Here is a 22783-nt window from a genome sequence, read left to right as displayed (position 1 = left end):
CCCGGTCAGAGGCAGGCGGCTCCCCATCCTGCACGCCTTCCACCAAGAGGAGCCAGGGTCCCCTCACAGGCCCACGGCCCCCTTCTCTTCCAGGCCGCCCTGCCGCATGAGAAGGGCCACTCCTCGGCCTTTCGAGAGTGGGGCGGTACCAGCCTGGGGATGCACTGCCATTTGTTTTTCCCCTAACCGCGGGAGTCGTGCCGGGTGAGCTTGGGTTCCATCTCGAGAAGGGCCTACAGCTGTGTCCCTCCCAGAAAGGAACAGGGGATGGGGGCCGCCCCCTGTCTCCGGACCCTCGTGCGTCGGTCGGGTCCTCCCCGGTGGAAGAGGCCCACCAAAGGCCCGGTCCTCACCCAAGCGCCCCATGCGACTGCAGACCGCTCCGCCAGCCGGGGCGCGCCAGGGCACAGCCGGGCCCTGTGCCTACGGTGTGTGCTTGCAGGAGGCGGACAGTGGGCTTCGGGCTGGTGCCGTTGATCGCTCGGGCCGCTTCGCCTTTAAGGATCCTTCCGAAGGTTCACCTACGGAAACCTTGTTATGACTTTTACTTCCTCTAGATGGTCAAGTTTGAGTGTCTTCTCGGCGCTCCACCAGGGCGGGGCCGATCCGAGGACCTCACTAAACTATCCAATCGGTTGTAGCAACGGGCGGTGTGTACAAAGGGCAGGGACTTAATAAACGCGAGCTTATGACCCGCACTTACTGGGAATTCCTCGTTCATGGGAAATAACTGCAATCCCCAATCCCTATCACGAACGGGGTTCAGCGGGTTACCCACACCTGTCGGTGAAGGGTAGACACACGCCGATCTGTTCAGTGTAGCGCTCGTGCAGCCCCGGACATCTAAGGGCATCACAGACCTGTTATTGCTCGATCTCGTGTGGCTAAAAGCCACTTGTCCCTCTAAGAAGTTGGACGCCGACCGATGGGGGTCGCGTAACTAGTTAGCATGGAGGAGTCTCGTTAATTATCGAATTAACCAGACAAATCGCTCCACCAACTAAGAACGGCCATGCACCACCACCCACAGAATCGAGAAAGAGCTATCAATCTGTCAATCCTTTCCGTGTCCGGGCCGGGTGAGGTTTCCCGTGTTGAGTCAAATTAAGCCGCAGGCTCCACTCCTGGTGGTGTCCTTCCGTCAATTCCTTTAATTTTCCGCTTTGCAACCATACTCCCCCCGGAACCCAAAGACTTTGGTTTCCCGGAAGCTGCTTGGCGGGTCATGGGAATAACGCTGCCGGATCGCTAGTCGGCATCGTTTATGGTCGGAACTATGACGGTATCTGATCGTCTTCGAACCTCCGACTTTCGTTCTTGATTAATGAAAACATTCTTGACAAAGCTTTCGCTTTGGTTCGTCTTGCGCCGGTCCAAGAATTTCACCTCTAGCGGCACAAAACGAATGCCCCTGGCCGTCCCTCTTCATCATGGGCCCAGTTCCGAAAACCAACAAAATAGAACCGGAGTCCTATTCCATTATTCCTAGCTGAAGTATTCAGGCGACCGGCCTGCTTTGAACACTCTAATTTTTTCAAAGTAAATGCTTCGGACACCCAGGACACTCAGTCAAGAGCATCAAGGGGGCACCGAGAGGCAGGGGCTGGGACAGGCGGAAGCTCGCCTCGTGGCGTACCGCCAGCTCGATCCCAAGATCCAACTACAAGCTTTTTAACTGCAGCATCTTAAACATACGCTATTGGAGCTGGAATTACCATGGCTGCTGGCACCAGACTTGCCCTCCAATTGATCCTCGTTAAAGGATTTAAAGTGTACTCATTCCAATTACAGGGCCTCGAAAGAGTCCAGTATTGTTATTTTTCTTCACTACCTCCCCGAGTCGGGGGTGGGTAATTTGCGCGCCTGCTGCCTTCCTTGGATGTGGTAGCCGTTTCTCAGGCTCCTTCTCCGGAATCGAATCCTGATTCCCCATTACCCGTGGTCACCATGGTAGGCACAGAAAGTACCATCGAAAGTTGATAGGGCAGACATCCGAATGTATCGTCACCATCACGGGGACGTGCGATCGGCCCGAGGTTATCTAGAGTCACCAAAGCAGCCTGGCAAGCCCAGATTGGTCTTGGTCTGATAAATGCACCCACCCCGGGAGGCCAGCGTTCGTCGGCATGTATTAGCTCTAGAATTACCTCAGTTTTACAAGTAACAGATGGAGCGACCAAAGGAACCATAACTGATTTAATGAGCCATTCGCAGTTTCACTGTACCGGCCGTGCGTACTTACACGTGCATGGCTTAATCTTTGAGACAAGCATATGCTACTGGCAAGATCAACCAGGCAGCCGCACCTGCTGACGGGGTGGGTTCCGGGGCCACGTGTCCATCTCCCCGACCGGACAACCTTCACGCACCCCACCCTCTTGGGAGCCTGCTAGGGGAAGGAGCCCGCCCGCCTGGGCGGGAGGGCTCACTGGAGGGGTGTGGAGAGGTGCGGTCACACAGGCACCGACGGGCACCGACGGGCCCAGCCGTCTCCCCCGGAAGGGAGAGGCAGGCTGAGGCACAGCCTGAGCGAGACGCAGGGGTGCCAGAGCCTGGCAGCAGCGGCACCCCGCTGTGGAACTGTGCTTGGCGGAGAGGGGTGACAGCATGGCGCACGGGGCCTACGGACCTGCCGGACAGCAGCATCCGAGGGCCTGGCGCCACCTGATCTCTTCCACTTGGGTCAGACCACTGGGGGACACGAGCTGCCGGGGCCGCTCTGCCTTCGCTCTGCTGGGTAGGGTGAAAGGCCTCCCACCAGGCGGCAGGCCCTCGAGTCAGACGGTCCTTGCGGGGTGGAAGCTCCTTGCTTGAAACAACAGCCGAGGCTGGCCAAGCAGTCCATCCCTAAACGGAACGAGAGTGCCCAATCAATCAGAGTATGGCCAGGGCATCCCCTGGCAGGCCGCGTGCATGGGGGGATGCCGGTTTCACATACCTGCCTTCTCCCGGGGCGAGCAGGTTCGAAGGAAAGACCCATCGGGAATGGGCTGAGAGGCAGGTGCAGACCCAGACTCCTGGGGGCCCTGGCAGGCGGGCCCGGGTGCTGCCTTCCCCTATCTCAGAATTGCCGGACCTCACGAAGGTCTGACTGAGCAAACTCGGAGAAAAAGGACCATCGGGAAGGGGCTGAGAGGCAGGTGCGTACCCGGGCCCCTGGCCCCTGCCTTCCCCTGTTTCTGACTCGCCAGACCTCATGGAGGTCTGACTGACCCTCTCCCTAGTAATCCAGAGGAAAATTATCCCCCTTTCTTGTAATCCGTGCACACAAGGTGAGAAAGGGGACCCAAGGCGTGAATGTGCCCGACCTCCGGGAGCCCTTGCTGGGATCGAAGAGGCAAATGAGCCCTCATCGGGACTTCCAGGGAAGGCCGGCCATCTGGTCGCCCCATTGGAAAGCATTGCGTGCAACCAGATGGCCGAGGGGATAGGTGCGACCAGATGACCGATGGGAAAGGTGCGACCAGATGGCCAGGCTCGAAAGGGAAGCCATCTGGTCGTTCTGTGCCCCAACAAAAGAGTGAGCGGGCGCCGGAGCATAGGGGTCCGGAGGCCCGGGGCCCCAGCCATGGAGGCTGCAAGTGGTCCCAACGGGCCCTCCGACCCGGGGCCCGCATACACTTTGACAAGCAGGGGAGTCCTGCATAGGACCGACGGACCCCAGTCCTGGGCCCTTGGCCGAGCGGCAGGACGGGAGACGGGGCCCAGGGCTAGAGCACCCGTCCCGGTGCCAGGCGGGGACCCTGGACCCAGCCGGGGCTCCCGGTTCCAGAGGCACAGGGGAAGCCTCCCCAGGCCCACGGGACCCCATCCCGGGCACCCTGCCACATGGCAGGACCGAGGACACAGCCTGGAGTGGGGAGGCCTCCCTCCCCGGGGCCCACAGGGGCCCCGGCCGGAGCTCCTGAACCCAGCCAAGCAAGGGAAGGCTCCCCAGGCACAACGGAACCCCGTCCCAGGCCTTTGGCAGAGCGGCAGGCCGGGGAACGGGGCCCAGGGCCGGAGCACCCGACCCGGGGCCCGGCGAAGCCCCTCGACCCAGCCGGGGCTCCCAGGCCCAGAGGCGCAGGGGAAGCCTCCCCAGGCCCTACGGACCCCATCCCGGGCACCCTGCCACACGGCAGGACCAAAGACAGAGCCCGGGGTAGAGAGGCCACCCTCCCTGGGGCCCCTGGGAGCCGCTGAACCCAGCCAAGCAGGGGGAGGCTCCCCAGGCTTGACAGAACTTCGTCCCGGGCCTTTGGTGGGCCGGCACGCCGGGGTACGGGGCCCAGGGCCAGAGCACCTGACCCGGGGCCGGGGCTCCCAGGCCCGGAGGCGCAGGGGAAGCCTCCCCGGGCCCGCTGGACACCATCCCAGGCACCCTGCCACGCAGCAGGACCGAGGACAGTTCCCGGGGCTGGGGCGGCATCCTAGCCCGTCCAGCTGCCGGCTGAGGACCGCTAGGCGAGAGAGGTCCCAGAGTACCCTGTCCCTAGTAATACGGTTGAAGGCTACCCCCCTTTCTGGTAACCGTTGCGCACTGCAAGACTGTGGGGAACCTAGGCGCAGATGCGCCCGACCTCCTGGAGCCCTGGCTGGGATCGGGGAGGCAAATGAGCCCTCATCGGGACTTCCAGGGCCGCCCGGCCATCTGGTCACCACATTGGAAAGCATTGCGCGCGACCAGATGGCCGAGGGGAAAGGTGCGACCAGATGTCTGGGACCGAAAGGATGCTCATTTGCCAGCCCTGAGCCTTTGCCGTAGGGCTCCCGCCTGCCCTTGCAGGGCCTCCGCTTTCCGGGGGCTCGGGGACCCTGGCTGGGCCTTAGGCATGGGGAGGACCACCGGAACTCTCGGGCCCGGACGCTCCGGGGAGGACTGCCCAGGACCCATGGAGCCCGTCCAGGGCACTTTGCCACGCCGTTGGCTGGAGGAGGGAGCTCCCGGATGGAGGGGAGGTGTTGTCCGGGCATAGCCCATCTGGTCCCCGGCAAAGAACCGCCAGCCCGGGAGGAGTGTTCCGGCATACCCTTCCACTACTAATCCAGAGGAAGGCTGCCCCCCTTTCTGGGAACCCGTGCGCACCGCGAGACTCAGGGGACACTAGGCGTGGACGTGCCCGACCTCCTGGAGCCCTGGCTGGGATCCAGGAGACAAATGAGCCTTCATCTGGACTTCCAGGGCAGTCCGGCCATCTGGTCGCCCCATTGGAAAGCATTGCGTGCGACCAGATGGCCGAGGGGAAAGGTGCGACCAGATGGCCTGGACCGAAAGGACTCCCATCTGCCCGCCCCGAGTTGAGCCAGAGCGGTAGGGCTCCCGCCTGCCCTTGCAGGGCTCTGGGGCTCTGCACAAGGGACCCTTGTCCCGGTTAGATGGACACTTGGCAGGCCGCAGGACGGGGGCTCCCACACCCCAGGCTCTGACCAAAACCCATGCCCCGGGGCTGCTCCCTGCTTCTCAACCCAGCCAGGCCGGGGAGGTCAGGGAGCCTACCCGGGCATGAGGGACCCCTGTCCCAGACACACGGACCCTCAGGACGTGCGCTCGTTTTTCACACATTTTTTCCATAATTCCACATAGTGGCGTCACGCCAATTCTGCCCAGCCCTAATTTTGAGAAGATTTTTATCATGTGTCTTCATGATATTTCTTTGCATAATCTACATGTCAATTATTTTTAAGGTTCGGTGCCAGCACAAACTCTTAAAAGTAAGTATTACTTTTGATTTGTCTTTACTCTACTTAATTTATTAGCTAGTACTCCTCTAATCTGATTCTATACCTTGCTCTTGCCTGATGGCATTATGAAATTGAGGGACTTTATGCAGTAGGAGAAGGCATTGTTAGGTTTGGTGTTTACTTGAAGAATGGCGCTTGGATGCTGGCAATAGGTACTATATCAAACATCCACCATTTCCTTTCTCTATGCTTTGGCCCCTGTCGCTAGACATTTAACATCCCACACCGCATTCCTAGTAGGCGGTGGGTTAGATAGAGCAGACTTAAGGAAAAACGCCCCAGGTTAAATATGAATGTAGCTGTGAGAGCTGCCTTCTCTATCTCTCAGAAGACGCCTCCCCTTGAATATTGTCACCTGCACGCTGATCCTGAACTCAGGACATGAAATGTCTGACCCCTTCCCAGATGGGTTCCTTTATCTTCCATGAAATGTGTGCTGTCAAACTAGAGATATATCGAATTTCACACCTGTGCCCTTTTAAAAGAAATTACTCTAACAAACAAAGGCCTTTCCTGGTTACTGGAGCGCCCTGCACACTTGAGAAAAGATTCTGGGTGCTTTGGGAAGGCAGTTTTTGAGCGGGACCATGCGCGCACCCTGCATGGAACATAGCCCTGGTACCATGTAATAGGGACTTACACAGTGGTGGCAGGTATGGTAAGAGGGTGGTTTAAAATGAACTTACCTGAGCAGCCGAGTCTCACACGTCCTCTCTCCTCTCCTCAACCAGGAAGCACCCAGGCCCCCCTAAGCGAATCACAACGCTGCATTGCAGCTTTGTGATTGGTTTCCCTATGCCAACTACAATGAGCGTTGTGGTTCGGCACTCAGATGGGGAATGGGAGCCTGGGCATGTTCTCTACCCAGGCTGTAATGTAGCCTGGGTGGAGAACATGCATAGTGCGCTTGGCTGCTTGGCCGAGCAAAGATGGCCAGCCAACCGTCATGCACACTTTAGAGTGCAGCAACCACTCCTCCTCCCCAGAATCATGGAAGCCAAGCCCTGCCCCGCCCTAACCTGGCAGAAACTAAAATTAAACGATAATAACTTCTGTTATTATCATTTTCTTTTTTCTTTTACACTTCTCTGAGAGTAGTGGGGCGACTCTTCTCCGTCTTAGTGAGGAGCCACCACTGGACTTACAAGTAAGTTAGGCTATGCCAAGTGGGAACATGCCAATCAAACATGCACCATTTTAAGGGTCACCCCTCCATCCCACAGCAGGGCCCTAGTGACATCATCCACCGACCTGAATACCCCATCTGGTACCTCAAAATTGGGGTTCTGTAATACGTTTAAAAATATTGGCAGCTAGCGGCTGGCCCTGGTGGTTGTAGGCCCATATTTGTAATGATGCTATTTGGCACAATAAAGTTTTTCCCAAAAAAAAAATGTTGGCAGACAAATCATTTAATAGAGGGCCGCCAGTCCCATCACTGACAACAGAAGTTCATGCCAATGGCCTATATCTGTTTTAATACTCTCGAGGAGTCTCTTGCGGTTTTCCCTGAGGAAGGCTTCCCTATCTATGGTCACAAATATGCCCAGATATAAAAACCTGTCCGGCTCTCAACAAAGATAGCCAGCATGGAGCGGAAGCACTCCAGGACAGGGTGTATGTCATTGACTTGTGCCAGTAACTCATCTTTCCGTATTCAAGTAACCAATGGCTCAGATGCCACCGCAAACAGCAGGGGGGACTATGGACATCCCTGCCAGGTGCCTCTGAATTCTGTTGATAAAGCCCCATTGACCTTTACTCATGCAATCGGGTTGGTGTATAGAAGTCAAACCCAGGACAGGTATCCAGTACCAAAATCCATCTTCTCCAGGACTGCCTGCTTATAAGCCCATTATAAGGATTCAAACACCTTCTTGGCGTTGAGGGCTATAAGGATCAACAATTCAGCTATACGGGTCTGGCGCGCCATTCAACCTACTAGGTGAAGCAAGTAATGTCTTGTCGCCCTGTAGCGCATGAAGCCTGATTGATCGAGACTCACCAGAGAGTAAACCACCTGTACCAAACGGTTGGCCAAGACTTTTGCGAGAACCTTGGTTTCGACATTCAGCAATGATATCGGCCTATAAGAGGCACAGTCTTCACTTGGTTTCCCAGGCTTATGTGTCAGGGCAACTGTTGCTCTTCTCAAGTCCTAAGATAGCGTGCTATTGCATCAACACCTATGATATAACTCACACAGAGGCCTGATATTACAAGATATAACACCTTTAAAAAGTTCCGGGGGAAGGCTATTGGGACCTGAAGTTTTCGTCTTCATCTGGGATATAGCTTCAGATATCGCTGCCTCCGTGAATTCTGATTCTAGCCTTGCCTCACGTTCTAGCTGAGGAACCGGAAGGTCCTTGACAAATTGTTCCAAATTCCTGATGTCCCCTGTGGGTTTGGCTTGATATAGGTCTTCCTAAGGCAAAAGGTCAGTGCAATTTCTGCCAGAGTTTCAACCAAATCCCAGGTGGCTGTCCTGATCGTCTGCACCCAACATCTACCCTCTTTGATTTTTACCATCCAGCCCAGGAGTTCCCCTCTTTATCACCCATCTCACAGTGGCAGTCAGTACGGGGCGGGGGGTGTCAAGGGGGGTTGAGGGGGCGGGAGGTGGGGGGAGTTGTAAAATAAATTACAATTTGCTTACCCGATCTCGCTGCATCTTTCCTCCGTCTCTCCCACGTCGTGTCTCTTCCAGGAAGCACCCAGGCTCCCCACAGCCAGTCACCATGCTGCGATGCAGCGTAGTAATTGGTAAGCACCTAAGCTCTCCTGAGTCATTCACAACGCCGCAATGCAGCATTGTGATTGGCCTGAATGCCTTAGTTCGCCACTCAGATAGGAGCTGGGGGCCTGGGCATGTTCTCCATCCAGGCTGTAATGCAGCCTGGGTGGAGAACTTGCAAAGTTGGCATGAAGCTTTGGCCGGACCGAGACGGACGGACAAAGCTTCATGTGCACGTTAGAGTGCAGCAACCACTCCTCCTCCCTGATGTCAGGGGAGCCAAGCCCCGTCCTGTCCGTGACAATACTAAAAATACAAGGATGATAACTTCAGTTAGTAGTATTCTATTTTTTCTTTTACACTGCTCTGTAAGCAGTGGGGCGATGCTCCTCCGCCTTTGCGGAGGAGCCACTACTGCTGTCTCATAAAATCGTCCCTGCCGTGTGAGAAACTTGGCCTTCGCCTCTTGATGGACATGAGTCTGAAGGTCATGTCTGAGTACTTCTGTACTATGCACAAGTTCCCTAGATGGGGACATCACATAGTCCCCTTCCGCTTGGAGCAGCGTGGTTTCCATCTCCCTAGCCTCCCTGTCTCTTTCCCTCTTTTTCCCTGAGGTATGTGCTATAGATTTGATTTGATTTTTATATTTGTAGAGCGCACGAATGCCCGAAGGCGTCTTGGCGCAATCCCCGTATGAACATCTTGTAATCCTCCCAGAGAACCACCTTCAAGTCTAGCGTGCCCTTGTTGTCTTGAAAGCAGTGAGTGGTCTCTGTGACCAGCTTTCTGGTGTTCCAGTTGGTCATCTCCCGGGGGTTGAGACTTTAGTGCCCCCTTGGAACCTCAGGAACTGCTGTCTGCAACTGTGTATCTATGGGTGAGTGGTCCTAGACTCCTCGCAGCCGAAATGCAGTATGGTTTAATCAGCCCAGTTAACAGTAGGAGACCAGTAAATAATCCAGACTGGACAAAGAGCACATCGTATTGACTGCAAAGGAGTACAGGTGCTTCATGGGGTGCTCCTTCCTCCAGAGATCGGCCAATATCAGTGCTTCTAGGAACTGCAAAAAATGCTAGGCCACCCTGGGCATACCTCTTGAGGCAATAACCCTATCCATATCCCTATGTGAAGTGAGGTTGAGGGCTCCTCAATGAGAAGCATAGCCTCTGGCAGCCCCGCTAGCCAGCTCTCCAGCTGGTCCAGACCCACCGACTTTAGTCCCGGGGGAAATAACAGGACTCCCGCACTAATTCCTCCATGCACCAGCACCCCGCACCGCAACCCGGCAGAGCAGGCCGTTCACCCATGACTGCATGACCTGTAGCGGGAGGAACTTGCGGGCTAGGATTCCCTTCCCTCTAGACCCTCTGACAAACCCTGTGTGAGCTAACAACCGTATCGGTCCTGATTTTGCAAGCCACAGCAATTGTCCATAAGATGGGTTTCCTGCAGTAGGACAATATCTGGATCTTGTCTAGAGAGGTACTTCCACACAATGCCCCGCTTTTGGTTACTAGGCAGGCCATTCACATTCCAGGGGAGTATTTTTATGGTTAAACCCAAGTGCACTCGAGAGTGTGAGCATCCTGCCATTTCTAGGTTCTGTCAAAGGCCTGTCAGGTGGGCAGATGTTCCTTAGAGTGCATCTTGAACCATTGTGCCTTCACCCAAATCCCTCCGAGTGCCCCTCCCCACTCCACCGAGCTGCAGGCTTAAAACCATCTACCACCACAATGCCCGAGGTGCCTGTTGCCCTAGTTGAAACAAATCGTACATTATGTAGGATCAATCCAACTATTATGCACCAAACAATTCACACTGCTATGAGGATAGAACCAATGGGGGGAGATGACCCCACGGAGAGAATAGTACTAGTTGTTCACCAATCATGGCCCCGGGCCTGTCCCAAGTCTTTGCAGCCCTCCTCTATCTTAGAGCCGTCAACCCAACATGTCCACCATCATTGGGGTGACCACCGGAAGCACTGCCTCTTCTAAGTGCCCCGGGGAGTCCCCAGAATTGCCTCCCGAGTCCTCAGAGTCTTTCAGCAGTGGGGCCCATTTATTGCCCTTGGCCGGGGATCATCACTGCTGTATTTCTACCACCACTTTGGCCCACTCCATCTCGGCCTGGTTCCTCGACAGGGCCGCAGATAAGTGTTGGCGAGGCTTCCCCTTAGACTTCCGTCTTTACCACTCACACAGCCTGTCCCACTCTTGTTTCTCTGCGATAGGGTACCCTCTTGCCTCCAGCCAGTCCAGACATCTGCAGCGGCACGAAAAAATAGGATCTGTTCTAGCCAACGATTCTCAACTTGACTGAGAAGAATAGAGCATACTTAAGATTTTATGTTCTCAGGTGGCATTTTACTGCTAGAAAGGTTTCTCTCCGCCATAGCACTGCATTGGTATAGTCCGGGATATATAATTACAGAACCCCCTACCAGTTTCCAGGGGCCATGGGCATGTGCCACCTGCAAAATTATGCCACTGTCTTTAAAGTTCAACGGTTGCGACCACAGGTTAGGGTGCTGCACCCTGCCACGGCGGTCTAACTGGAACCCTGTGGGTTCTCTCAACAGTGTACATATTAGAGGCCTTGCCCCCTAGCAGGAGCTAGTTTTCCACAAACAGTTCCATGCTGGGGCCTTCTGCACTCTCCAGAAGCCCCACCAGCCTCATGTTATTGTGGTGAGACCTGTCCTCTTCATCTTTCACACGATCCTGAAGGTGGGCTATGGTTTTCTCCATCTCACATACTTTATCGCTTGCCTCTGAAAGTGCAGGTTTTAAGTTGGCCAGTGAGGACTCCAATCCACCAACCTTCTCTGTGAGCTACTCATGGTCCTAGAGAAGCGTAATCTTGATCGCATTTCAGATACCATAGGTGCACATCATAATCATGAGTAGTTAGCACTCACTTATATTCTGTATGATTAATGCTACTAAGGAGAGTGGAGTATTGCACAGAGCACTCTGCATGAAGAAATTGTGTATAGAACATATATATGACGAGAGAAGTTAACATAAATGTGTCCCATTGTGAGGTTAATAAATTAAAATGGTTATATGTAAACTAATGTTTAAACTTTTATACTTGTAACAACAATTATTTTCATGTAGGTGCATTTAGAATGACATCTTCGTAATTCTTTATGACTTATATGTGTTTTAAGAAGTTGCATTTATTGTGTGTGTAGAACTGTACATGCATTCTATAACCCTGTGCACTGTTAAAGTTGACTAGAGTGGGCCTCAATAAACTAGTTCAGTTCATGCTCATGTTTAAAATCTAACATGTGTAATTCGTATTTAACCGTCAATGAAGAATGCAGTTGCTTTTACTTTGTTTCCACTTCAGGTATCGACAAAGCCTCATTAGTTAGCATAGTAGAGTTTTGTTTTCATTAGATAACAAGGTATGAGAATACAAAGTTGGCAAGGAGAAGCACGGTAACAAGCAAGGAGGCGAGTTCTCATGGAGGAGGAGTGGAATGACCAAGGAAGAACAAAGTTGGAATTTATCGATGTGGGAGTATCCAAGTATCCAGTTGTGCCGGAGCAATGGAAATTTACTGGCAAGGAGCATGTGGGATTATCTACTCTGAATGCAATTGATATTTTATGCTGAATGTAGTAAAGGACAGAGCAGTCATTTTAGGATTTATGCTTCTGCTTGTGTGCCTTTACGCTACTTGACCCATGGTTGGAGTGCCTTCTACTGAAGCCTCTGACAGCTGACACCTTTCTGATTTCACCTTTTCATAAATGCTTATTAGGTTAGAGTTGCCCTTATCAGGTAGCATAGGGAGTGATAGCTTGCTCATGCTTACTTTGGAGAATCATCAGATGCAATTTATTACTAAATTCTTTTTCCTAATCATCTGTATCGTCATCATGGAGTTAGTCGTCTGCTTTGTATTATATATGGTAAATGTCTTCAGGAGATTTGGATTTATCTTAGTCTTTCTGTATTTCTATATGATCATGTTCAGATTAGTCTATATTGACCCTCCTAAACTCAGATAAAGTTGTTGAGTGGGTTATGTGTGACCACATTGGTTACACTGTATTGAGATGTTAACAAGTGATAGTTTTCTCCCTTTACCTCTCAGACAGCTATAAAGGTCATCGATCGGGAGATAAATGTTTGAGTGGGCCCGAGCTCCAGCAGCTGGTAGCATTGTAGGATGGTTATCTCTTGAAGCAAAGGGAATTAGATCCTAACCTAGAATAGTCTAGACCTTAACCCCTGTGGCCCTAGACTACAATCCAGGATGAAAAATTAGATGTTGCAAAGCAATAAAAGATATGATACGAGGAGATGTAGATGTGCCTACTAGAATTGGCGAGGAAGCGCCATCGGAGGATATTACAGCGTATTATATGGCAACAAATGTAGGGCTCCATACTATTATTTGGTTTAAGAATTTGCACAAGGTCACAGCGAAAGATGGTGCATTGATGTTTCCATACCATGGTACTTTCAATTTGAGAATAATTGATCATTTGAGATGGATATTGTTTGCGATGAAACAATTACCTAGACCTATACAGTTTGAAGGGCTTAATGCATTGGAACGTGCAGCGCATGTTAAACAAAGAGACAAATATCAAGGGAGGATGAAGAAAGTGATGCGTGCAGATGCAAGATGGGATGATCAACAGAAGAGGTGGAGAGTAGAAATGATTGAGAGAGCACGACTATACTCTGCCATAAAAAAGTGAGGGAAATGAGGCTTAGAGAAGTGGAAAGGAAAATAAAAAAGGAGGGAGAGGAACATGCAGACAGTGACAGTGATGCAAGTGACAGATACAAGTGACAGCCTTTTTGGATGGACTGTTAGCTGAACGTCCACCCCATACAATCAGATGCAAGTGGCAAGTGAGGGAAATACAAGTCTTGCTAGTAGCTCTGGAAGTTCTTAGCACTGGTTGCTTCTAGTCCTGGTGTTGTCAGGGTTATATCAACTAGCACAACACAGACTACAGCAGGAGGAAATATGGGAGTGTGCGTCCCAGGTTCTTTGGGAAATTTTAGCACTAATTTGGCTTTGAAACTTCCAGATTCTCTTACAATACCAGTTACTATTAGATCTTGAGGGCCTCATTTACAATATTTTGACGCACAGCAAGCCTTCCTGCTGTGCTGCCATGCGTCGAAATAAAAGGGCAGGAATGCACCGTATCAGTGCGTTCCTGTCATTCTCCCCTGCGCTGGTGCACAAATAGCAGCTTTGCACCAGCGCAGACACATTTGCGCCATTATGCAAGGGTGCTTGTGCTGAGGGAATGATTGTTTTTGTGCAGGAAGGGACACCTTCCTGCACAAAAACAATCATTAAAGGCATTTTCCGCTTTCAATGTGTGCTTTAGAATGCAACACACATAGAAAGATGAAAAGACAAGGAGAAATAAAAGTATTTCTCTTCGTTACGCCTCCATAGGATTCTGACCCCTTCCCAGGTTTGCAAAATGTTATAAATCTGGGAATGCGTCAAGTTTCATGGTTGTTGCATGGGAGCACCCACAGCAACATGCATGAACGCCCCTTACACGCAGAGTTATGCGTGAAAGGGAAACATATTTACAAGGTCATGAAAAGTCACGCAGGGTGCCTTTACATGGCCTTGTAAATATGGGGAAGCCCATTGCGTTGCCGGTGCTTCAGTAAAAGTGATGCACCAGCGGCACAACGGACTTGTGAATAAGACCCATAGTCCCTATGTACGATCCTGATCCTTCTGGGAATGAGCATCAGAGAATGTCTGCTTCTACATAAGCGAAGCCACTCGAAAGAGGAGCAGACAACCAGTGAATGAAATTTGTCCCGTTAGTTCCAATGAATGCGAGCTTACCGTGTGCAGCGAGTGTAGACCCTTCTATACTACAGAATGGATTCAAACCAAAAAGGTTTTTTTCCTGGATTGGCAGGTATGGATTCCCCTGTATGGTAAACTCTCCCAAATGTAAAAAATAGTACGCCCCAAGACAGCACTGCACAAAAATGGACTTCTGATATGCTACATCTATTTGATGTCCAGGATTTAGCGAAATAGTTAAAGGGGCATATTAATAATGATTCAAATGGAAATCGGAGTGCAGAGGTATGTCAGGGAACAATAAAATCAGCTGTAAAGGTAGACTTGATGGATGTGGTTACATTGAAAACAGAATTGGATGAAATGATAACTTTGAGTTTGGAACTTAATCAAATAGATACCTACCAACTTATGGAATTGTTATTCATGAGTAAAGATGTCACTAGGAGAGCAAGACAGGCTCAGAAGTAATTATCTGATTTGGCTCAGAGATATGATGTTGATATAGAATGAACAAAGGCTTTACAGAAAATTCATAGGAGTGCATTTAGTGATCAGGACATAGAGAATCTGAGATTAGCAGGATTGAAGACCCAAAATTTGAGAGTTAATTCTAAACATTCAGATTTGGAACACATTAGACAAATGGGAAGAAAGGTGGGTGAAAATAAAGAGTTCTAATAGAATGGTAGAACCTCCTCCTTCGGGAGAAACGAGAATGGGTTGCAAGGTTTACTCTTTGCGGGAAGTACTGTGTGGAGGGTATGTGCATGTACCTTGGAGTAGAGGTGATCTTGCGGCTTTTACCAAAGATTTCCTGAGGCGCAGTGAGCATCCTGTAGAGTGGTACAAACAGGTTGATCGATTTGTGAAAATTTAGAAGGTGTTGTCGCTCGATCTGACTACGTTGTTCGAAATTGTAGTCCCTAATGATTTGCGATCAGCATGTAAAATAGATATAGAATGATCCAAATTAGAGCTTGAGAGAGATCCAGTTACACATGTACTTGGTTGAAAGCTAAACTGCCACTGCAGGATACTGATTGGGTAAAGATTGACAGAACAACTCAAGAATCTAAAGAGACGATTCATGCATCTTATGAAAGGTTGTTTCAGGTTTTCAAACAGTATAGTGGGATGGACACCCTAGAACCCAAGGATATGGGACAGGTTGTGACCCATTTGTGACTGGGAAGCACACATAGTTGAAGGAGAAGTTGCACAGATGAATGCTGATCAAAGGAGTCAGGGACAGCCTTCTGTAGGGAATGCTGCCCCTATGCAAAGAGTCTACCAGTGTGGGACTATGATGCAACAAGGTGGAGGATTTCAGGGACAATGAAGGGGAAGAGGTGTTCCTATAGATCCCAAGACTGGAGTTGATGTTGTTACTTTAAAGAAGTAAAACCCATGTCACTATTGTAACAAGTTGGGGCATTGGAAGCGCAAATGTCATTTTAATCCTGCAAATAAAGAACAGAATGGAAGGTTAAGTCAACCCCAGGGTGTGCCCAGATCGAGATTCCCAAATCTGTGTGGTTCCCAAGGTTCTTTAATGCAAGTACCTCAGCCCCCGATGCCAGAGCAAGCTATAAACAACTCCTGATTTAATCAGAACACAGACATGAATGGGAATCAGAATATGTCGCCGCCGGGAGGGACAAGTTGTACATTTTATGTGTTGTACTGTCTTCCCCCTCCCTATTACTCCACCTCCAGCGTTGGCTAGCGCGGAGGTGTGTTAGCAGCCCTATGATGAAGCATGACACAGCTTGCTGTGTGTGAGGGCAGTTTAGATACCTGGGTATCTTCCCCGACACCTATTAGATCACAGCGATTGGGTTTTATGAGTCCCACTTCTTAGTGTGTGTCTAGTTCATGCAAATGAATCAGCCTCGCACGCAGAAAAAGTCAGGATGTTTCTGGGAATGGTGGGCTACTGTTGCTAGTGGATACTCAACTTTTCCCTAATGGCCAAGCCTCTACAGAGGTCGACACACAAAGATATGTTCGATCTGGTTCTCTAGGACAATGATTGCTTGAACGCAGTCCTGGAGCTGAGAGAAAGTCTTTGTTGTGCACCATCTTTAAGAATGCCGGATTACAATAAAGCGTTTTCGCTCTTTTGTAAAGAACAAGAAGGTTGTGCGCTCTCAGTATTGACACAGAATCATGGAAGTGCCTGGAGACCTGTTCCCTATTTCTCTGCTACTCTGGATTCAGTAGCATCTGCGTTGCCCGGATTTCTAAAATCTGTTGATGCAACAGGTGTCAGTATAGAGAGATGCGAAAGCATTGTAATGGGTCACCCTTTGACTGTCTAGGCTCCCCATCTCAGTTGAGATTTAGTTGGCTCAAACTCGTACTCAGCACCTAACCAATAGTAAGGTCCCAAGGTAAGAGCAGACAATTGTGGCAGCAGAGAACGTTACCCTGAAAAGATGTTCGGTCCTGAACCCTGCTATGTTGCTTCCTTTGCCAGCATGATTGCTTCCTTTGCCAGCATGACTGTCTCGATGTCACTGAACTATGCACCAAGCCCCGTCCTGACATTTCTGACGAGCCATTGCCTGAATCTGATTAAACCCTGTTTGTGGATGACTCTTTTCTCTGGGACAATGAGGGAAACCCGAGGGCTGCCTATGCTGTCTGTACTGTTACGGAAATGGTGGAAGCTGCCTGACTTCAAGGAATAATCTCCGTATAGGTGGCAGAATTGATTGCTCGTACCAGAGCATGCTGCGTTTTAGACCAACTAAAAGTGACACTATTCACCTATAGCCATTTTGGGTTTGTTGTAGTTCACGACTTCAGACAGTTAGGGTCCTCAAGGGGATTTATGGCCTTGTTAGGATCCTCAATCCACAATTGAGAAACCATGATAAAACTGTTAAAGCCTTGCATATGCCAGCTCAAGTTGCTGTTTTTAACTGCTCTGTCCATTGTAAGGGAAGCGATTGCGCGACAATTGGAAATCGGTATGTCGACGAAGTTGCACGTTACTGTGCACTAAACGTCTGCACTTCCGATGGTGAATACACAAATGAGGGAACAGATTAAACCAATTTCAGCCTTCTGCTGACAATTGCTGACACATAGGAGAAAGTAAACAGGAACAGCAAGGTTGGATTAGAGTGGGATGTGTAAAACGAGATGATGACATTTGGGTTTCAAGAGATGGAAGACCAGTACTGCCTAATCCCTACCTATCACGAGGTACTATCATGGGTTGATGCATGTGGGAAGAGATGCCATGGTGAGGTTGTTTTGACAGACTTGATTTAACCCGGTTTCAAGCAATGGCTGAGGCATTTTGTTACCGATGTGTGATTTGTCAGCAAATTAATGTGGGAAAGCTAACTGCTGTTACATTGAGTCACATAGAGAGATCTTAAGGCCATTTTAACAGAATGCAGCTGGATGTTGTTGAGATGCCAGTATGCAATAGATAGAGATACCTTTTAGAAGGGGCATTCATCTTCTCATGTTGGGTGGAAGCATACCCGACTAGGAGATGTGACAGGCTCACTGTGGCTTAGCTGCTATTGAGGGAACTAATGCCAAAATTCGAATTTCCAACCTCTTTAGAGTCAGACTGAGGAACTCACTTTAATAATGAGGTCCTGAGAATGTTATGTGAATCGTTACAAGTGGAGAAGAGATTACATTGCAGTTATCGGCCAGAAGCTACAGGTATTTTGGAACAAGTCAACGCCACTTTGAAATCCAGTCTTGCGAAATTGTGTGCTTTGACATCTCTGAAATGGCCTGATGCTTTGCCTCTGGTGTTGATGAGTCTTTGCAGTGTCCCAAAGCAGAGAACAGGACTATCTCCTCATGAGATAATCATGGGGGCGATTATGCAGTCGCCTACTGTGCCTGCAAATATGCTTGTAAACATCACAGACGATTTGGTGTTCTATTACTGTAAAGGATTGGCTGACGTGGCTCGTTCAGTGTCTCACCAGGTTGAAGCGGTGACAGCACCGCCACATCAGGAGCAGTGCCACGACCTCAGTCCCGGTGACTGGGTCGTGGTGAAGAAACATGTGAGGGAGAACTGTCTTGAGCCTTGTTGGCATGTTTCATACCAGGTTATCTTGGTCACTATGATTACTGTGAAGTGTGGTGGACTTCCTAATTGGGTGCATGCATTCCACACTTGTAGGGTGCCGTGTCCGCTTGAACGAGAAACAGCACCTCTTCCAGAGGAGACGCCAGCAGTGATCGAAAGGCCACAGGAAGAGGTCAGCCAAAGTGTAAGGGACCAGACAAAGCCTGAGGCAGCACTTGAACAATCTGAGGGAGGGCTCGATGAATCTGAAACTGAATCTAAACTCGAAGAAGCTGTTGCTGTGCTAGTGAACTAATCAGATTCTGACAGCAAAAAAGAAGCTAGTGCTGTGGGATCACGAGTGATGGTGGAAGAAAACTGGACAAAGAATAAGGAGAGGAGAAGGTTGAAGTTATCTTTTGAAAGAGCTCTTGCACCCATATCGGAAGCATCTGGGGAATCAGAACTGAGGGTAACGAAAGTGAAGGATCAAATCTCAGAAGATCTAAAAGATCGAGGGTGCCTTGTCAGAGGTTTTCTTCTCCTGAGTGGACTTATCTCACTACTAATGACAATGAGAGTGACTTCAGGCCATACTGGAATAATAGTGGAAATTCTTCTGAAACTTTCAGAACTTGATTTGAACTATCGCTTTACCTTTGCACTTCCTTACCCGACAAGACTGAATGCTTTGAGGAACTTAGTGCTGAATGAGACTGAATTTCCCTATCTGAATCCAAAAGAGTCTCCTGTGCTTGTTGATTGACTGAGAATAATGATCTTGGAGATGTTTATTAATGAACTTGGACCTCATATTATTAGAGATGATGAATAAACTTTGTTGAGTGCTTAAAAGAAGAATACCTAGGCCCGAGTGAAAGAAGAATAGAATTAGGGTTAACATCTAGAAGAACATAGAGTAGGGTTAGGGGAGCTTCATGAAAATTGTATATATTTTGTGCAGAAAGTTGAGAGCAGCTGAAGACTGTTTTGCAATTTGCACAGGTGCATACCGAGAGGGGAGATTCTGTTGCTGCAATTTCCCTACCCACTTGGACTGAATCTAAATAGAATGGAAACGAATAATACTAGTCGTAGAAGTAGGTACATGATAGTCACAATATTAATTGCATTAGGCTTGATAGCACAAAATGTAGGATTAAGTTTGAGTTCAACAAAGGTCAAGGCAGAGAAACATACGTCTGCACAGAAACCATTACACAAAGAAGGTGGAGGGTTATATTTATTGGAAGGGCAGAGGAGGGTTATTTTCATTAGAAAGGCAGAAACTACAAACTGATTTAGCAAGAGGAGATTACATATTAATGCTTACACTAATATGCCTTATGAGTATGTTAATACTATGGAAGAAAGGGACTGTTATGTTTGTATGCAATTACCTTCTTCAGTGGCTGAAGGCATTACATACCATTGACATATGGCATTGCATGTTGTAGCTTACTGTTGAGGATTTTCTATGGCCAGGGTCATTTTACGCATAAGTACTCTAATTATGATTTAGCCTTTTCTGAGTCCTACTATTCAAACATTTGAACTGACATTCCTTTGCTCAGGTTGTATAAACTGTTAGCAGATATTTTGCCTCGTTTACAACGTTAAACACTGACATTGAAAAGAAATTTCTAGAGCAGGTAGAAGATAGATTTAGCACTGTAAAGACTAATGTGGCTAAAGGAATTCGTGTTGTGAGTTGGTCACAGGAAGAGGTAGATCATCAAGCTGCAGGGAACACTGGAGCATTGACATTAGATTGGCAACACCAAGGGAAATGTGCATACACAATGGTATGAATGAATACAATACTATTCCTGTACGGGAAAGTGAGGGTAATCATATAATTGAGGTTCGAGGATCTTGAAAGTTATTTCTGGAGGGAACAGACCTTGTGATTTCTGGAATGTATTTTATTTGTGGCAAGATGTCTTATTATGTGGAGAACTGTGATCATCCTGCTTGGGAAGATAAATCTTGGTCCAACCAAGGTGTCACTGCTGGAGAGATCGTGGGAGATATTTTTGGCGCAATAATTCCAAATGTAGGAATGAAATTGAATGACATTAGTATTAGAAAATGTATCACTACAGTTGATAAATTGTCCACTATTACAGCTGGAGGTTCATTGCTTGTAAATACTGAGATGGTTGCTATTAGGATACTACGGTTTTGCAGAACCGTCTTGCTTTAGACATTCTGCTTGCGAAAGATGCTGCCGTCTGCTGGATGTCAAAGGCCCAACAGTGTTGCACTTACGTCCCAGACAAAAATAAGAACCTACAGAAGTTCATAAAAAATATTACTAACTTACATAAGGAAGTGAGTGGATTTGCAACAGAAGGTTTTTGGGATTCAGTTGGGCATGGATTCAGTGCTATAGGTAGATGGTTTGCAGATTTGGGAAGTGGTATAGTTGGTTCCATTTTGACATCATTATTGATTATTGCTCTTTGCGCAGTAATCTTGATTGCGGGTGTGAAGGTGCACAGGAGATACAAGGCGAAGAAAGGGGTCTCTCGAAAAAGGGAAGACTTGAAGCTAGAAACAAAACTGAATGAATATTACAATGAGATGAAGCGTTAGGAGAGTTCAAAAGAGCAGCAATTGGCATGACAAATGTTTAATTTGGTTAATCTGATAAAATCAAGAGATAAAATTAAGAGATTATGTGATGGCTTGATTCGCCATCAGAGGGCGGAACACAGAAGTGTAATCTAGAAGTGCATCATAATCATGAGTAGTGAGCACTCGAATATATTCTGTGTGATTAAAGTTACTAAGGAGAGTGCAGTATTGCATATTTAGAGTATGCAACATGAAGAAACTGTGTAAAGAACATGATTAATAAAGGTCTATGTAACATTTACATATATTAATGTGACAAGAGAAGTTAGCATAAATGTGTCCCATTGTGAGGTTAATAAATTAGAAAGTGTATATGTAAACTAATGTTTAAACATTTATATGTGTAACAAGAATTTTTTTCATGTAGGTGCATTTAGAATGACATCTTGGTAATTCTTTACGCTGCATTTATTGTGTGTGTAGAAATGTACACGTATTCTGGAACCCTGTGCACTATTAAAGTTGACTAGAGTGGGCCTCAGAAACCAGTTCAGTTCATGCTCAAGTTTAAAATCTGTGTGAAGCGGCGGCGCTGATTTCAGCAGCAGCCCCTTGGGCACTACGTCCTTACTCACGAAACAGTGAGTTATTTTTCACAAACAATATATTCATCCAATACTCAAGATTAGGATTCTCATGTGGAATTGTATTCATTCACTCCAGATATCCTTTGTTTGGGATGTAATCCATCAGGATGGAATTATTCCATCATCCACATGTTCACAATATCCCTATGCATTTCTGGCTAGGCGCCCTTCATCAGGGGAGTTATCTGCAAAAACAAAATCACGTTTGATGCCTTACTGTTGCCACATACCAACAAAAGCAGTGAATAAATAAGCATTCTGGTGACATGCCGATGAACATTGTTATTGGCAAGTGTAACTTCAAGTGCATGGTGCAGTGTGAACAGGATGCTGTACAAAAGGCGAAGTGCCCAAAACCAAGAAAATGAACGTTCGAAAAAACGTAAACAATAAATCATTAGAAACGATGTCCCAGTGAAAGTCACGGAAAGTGCCTGAAAATGTGCCATTAGAGAAACAAAAATCTCAGAACATGCGTGGTCTGCGTAATCAAACGTAAAACAAAAACACGCTTTGAAGATGTGAGCCACTAAGGATATAGAGAGGTAACGTGGTGAGTGAAAGTCTATGAGTGCTCACGAAGTGCTGTGAACGAAATAAATAAAGTTATACAACGACCGTAGGATATAACAAAAAACATTTGAAAAGCGTGCCTCACTGATCACATACAGATCATATCGTGGTAAAAGTGAGAGGTAATAATAGACAATGTGCCGTGAACGAAGTGAAAATTACCAAAACGTCAGTGAAAAACACACCAGGTAACGGTTAATGCCAAAATTCATTGATGAAAAGAGGTGAGGTGCTCACAAAGAGCTCCACTGATCGGCTGTGAACGCCGAATCTTGAACAAGCTTCTGGATATAGAGTTGCCGATAGACACGGCATAAAAGAAGGACTCGTTTACTCTTACTTCAGTGCATATTAAACCAGCGCCATCTTGTAGTGGATAGAAAGTGTGAAGGTTAATCACGACCGTATTAGCCTAGAGTGCCACTCTCTGAATAGAATTATTAGTGCATGCGTGTTGAAATTAAAAAATGCGCATAAATGGTTAAAACCAGCATGAATGTGTTAACAAAGAACAACAACAAAATGGATAAATGAAACAGCGTGCAATGAGTGAAGAGAGTTAGAAGTCAATAAAGCTGATCAAAAAAGGTGGTCAAGAAAAGCTAAGGCTGGAAAGAAAAAGGTTATCGCAAGCTGAAGAGCA

The 22783-nt window shown here is 48.3% G+C and overlaps 1 non-coding gene across 1 annotated transcript; it reads right to left on the bottom strand.

Moving 5' to 3' along the window:
• Positions 1-498: 498 nt before the first annotated feature.
• LOC146798131 (18S ribosomal RNA) lies at positions 499-2299 on the bottom strand. Its single transcript, XR_014969434.1, has one exon. It is a non-coding gene; the product is annotated as an 18S ribosomal RNA (ribosomal RNA).
• Between the last annotated feature and the right edge of the window lie 20484 nt (positions 2300-22783).

Source organism: Triturus cristatus, chromosome 9 (assembly GCF_964204655.1).
Source record: "Triturus cristatus chromosome 9, aTriCri1.1, whole genome shotgun sequence".
Taxonomy (NCBI): domain Eukaryota; kingdom Metazoa; phylum Chordata; class Amphibia; order Caudata; family Salamandridae; genus Triturus; species Triturus cristatus.
This window is presented reverse-complemented; position numbering and strand designations above follow the sequence as displayed.